Source organism: Eucalyptus grandis, chromosome 4 (genome assembly GCF_016545825.1).
Source record: "Eucalyptus grandis isolate ANBG69807.140 chromosome 4, ASM1654582v1, whole genome shotgun sequence".
NCBI classification, from domain to species: Eukaryota; Viridiplantae; Streptophyta; class Magnoliopsida; order Myrtales; family Myrtaceae; genus Eucalyptus; species Eucalyptus grandis.
In genome coordinates this window covers 27388789-27391339 of record NC_052615.1, presented here as the reverse complement: position 1 = coordinate 27391339, position 2551 = coordinate 27388789, and positions in this window count along the sequence as shown.

The window sequence follows — 2551 nt, the reverse complement described above, 5'->3', positions numbered from 1 at the left end:
ATCTTGGAGTGCTTAAAGGTGTAATTTACGAAGAAACTGCCTCTAGGATGCTCTTCACAAAGAAGATTCACTTCTATATATGAAAGATTTGAATCCAAAATAGAAAACCTACTTGAATCGTGTTTTCTATTTCCTTAATCAGCTAAGGCAAACATAAATTCAAAACAAATCTTAAAACCGAATGTGTCTCATGAGAATTTGCGGATCTAAAAGGTAACGTGAACAATATGCACACACTCATTTGTGCCAGAATTTCACCATCCACACTTGCCATTCAATCTCTTACGAAGACATGGTTATCTTGTCATCCAATAACGTGAGTGAAGTGGTCAGTCACCCGGCTTTGGTCAAAATGGAATTAATGTTGAAGCAGGTGTGCATGGTTCCAAGAGGAAGCAGGAAATCAATTTGTTCTTATCATGCTTACCCTAAATTATTTTTTATGTAAATATGTGAATATCATTAATCAGATGAGGTACAAAAACTTAGGGAAATCCCTTAGCATTTCAAAAGACTAATTATGCGATAAGATGGAGGAAGGAAGCCTTATCTTGATTGAATGACCTTTTGGTTTTGTATTGAGTTATATAGGATATATTTTTAAAAAGAAAAAATAGATCACACAAGTGGAGGGTTTGCTTTTTCATGATTGGAGGCTAGCCACTTTCTTATCATGAAATTGATTAGTTAGGTAAGGCTTTAAAAAAAAGGTGGTTTGTATAATTCTATGAAGCTCAATAATTAGGTAGAGGATAGGTAGGATAGGTAGAGTAAGACCTTCTGGAAGTGTACTTGGGTCTTCATTCATCCTTAGGTCTCCTTGACAGTGTGTATGTGTGTGAGAGAGAGAGTATCCATCAGTGATCGGAATAGCTATCATATGATATGCTGCGTAAATGTCCTATACTAACTATTACAGTTTTACTTGTTCGTGATATGTCCGTAATATTACTGCAAGCGAATAATGTAACATGTAAAGACCTATTACCTATAACGTCATAGCAGAATATGCAATTAGACATGGCGATAATGTATCGTTTTGTTTTTCCGTTACAGCTTGCAGTTTTTTCCCATACAAATGGGTAACATCAACTACCACAAAATATCTCTAAGAGCAAGAGGGACCTTTCGAATCCGTAATCACAGTCGATTTCATTCTAACAGTGAAAGAGTCTATGTAGCTGAGGAACAGAGGTGAAGAAAGTGACAGTGCACAACTCCGGCAGACTGATTTTCTGTTTTCCCAGGAGCATTTATCTCAATGAATCAGCCTAACATCAAGGCCCAACTTACTTGAGCTAGAGGCGACCAACCGCTGTTCTTGGGCAATCATCTTTGAAGTACCACCTTTCTAGTTTTCAAAAGATATGCCGGAAAGAGTTGAAAATGTAGTCCCTTCCGCCAGAAAATGTCTACAAATCTGACAAAGAACCTCAATTCAAATTCGAACTCATGCAATTGGAGAGAGAATGCGTTTGATTAACTAGTACACCGCATGGCTACCTGTCTAGACTCACGAATGCCTAGATGCATTGCATAATGTCATTTAGGTACGGATTTTATTGTAGTTTAGACGTGAACCGGACTTTTCAGGAAACAACCTAGAAAGCATCCATTCGCCTAATTGAGACATCAAACATCAGTTGTCGTATTAGTTTGGTAAAAAGCCTACAAACAATGTAAAATCAAATGAAGAAACGTATATTTCAAGCTATACTGCACACATGGTGACTAATCTTTGTTTATGTGTCCATGGAAGATGTCTACTTACCAGAATAAATGCATCTTCAGAGGAATAGTAGGAATACCTGAAATGGGAGCTCCCAATGACACAGGCATTTCAAAAATCAGTGGGTCGTCAATGCGGAAACCTCAAAGGCAGTTCCTGAACGCCCTTTCAAATGGACGTCTTGAGTTTCCACCAAAGCAATCACGCTGCCGATGTTCATGTCAATCAAGCAGAAGATTATGATCTGTCTTCTGAATGTAACGGTGTATATGAATCAGAGAGATCATAGCAAAGAACTAGAGAACAAGTTAAGATTGAGCTGCATGCAGCTAGACAAGAAAATGAAATCCTCCGAAACTCTTTAGGTGGAGACCAATCTCGCTGCAAAAGGAACTGGCCTTGCGATAATGTCTATAAAGCGCAGTTAGGTGCATTATTCCTGTTTAAGGCATACTGACTCACAATTTGGCCCAATCGCAAGCCAGGTGCAGATTAGCGGAAAGCGTTATGTGTTTGGAATTTGAGGTTATTAACGTGCACATTGAAGAACTAACGGGAATGCAAGTCAATAGAAGGAAAATCTTGATGGTCTCATTCAAGTTATTAACTGCTTGAGGACTACACAGCCTAAGATGAAAGGGATTGCTTCTCCGCGACCTTCAGAAGAAAGAGATGATGAGACAAAACGGGTTCCAAGAAATGTTAGCCAATTGCTTAGATGCATTGACTGAAGCAATGTTTCATTGCTTCTTTGTGTATTCAGTTCGTATTCTAGTATTAGTTTCGATGAGGTTTCATCGAAGAAGACCAAATGACAATGTT